The 358-nt window shown below is 34.1% G+C and overlaps 1 protein-coding gene across 1 annotated transcript in view; it reads left to right on the top strand.

Moving 5' to 3' along the window:
- Nucleotides 1-358, top strand: part of LOC119587661 — a 59,718-nt gene that overhangs the window by 24,563 nt on the left and 34,797 nt on the right.

Raw genomic sequence — 358 nt, 5'->3', positions numbered from 1 at the left:
CCAAAGGGGCAATGCCCCCCCTCAAAAAACTTTTCATACCACATACGTTTCTTGCGTACCACCCTTGTCCCACAGTTTTGCATGTTTTGCAATAAAAAAAAATTGTTTAAACATTGATAAGATTCAAAGCGATTATCGCAAGTTTTTTTCCTTCGAAATTTGGCTTAGTTTTCTCAAAAAAGAATCCCCAAAAAAATTATTATTATTTTTGTTTGATTTTCAAAAATTTGCCAAAAAAAGAACAGGACCAAAATCCAAAAAAAGCCAGCGATGATCGCTGCGCATTTTGATAAGCTTTAAATTGATACCAACAAAATTAGGATCAAATAAAAACTGTGAGACAAGGGTGGTATGGGAG

The sequence above is a fragment of the Penaeus monodon genome, chromosome 23, assembly GCF_015228065.2.
Source record: "Penaeus monodon isolate SGIC_2016 chromosome 23, NSTDA_Pmon_1, whole genome shotgun sequence".
In the NCBI taxonomy this organism is placed as follows: Eukaryota; Metazoa; Arthropoda; class Malacostraca; order Decapoda; family Penaeidae; genus Penaeus; species Penaeus monodon.
The sequence above is the reverse complement of the archived record's forward strand: the minus strand, read 5'-3'. Positions and strand labels throughout refer to the sequence as shown.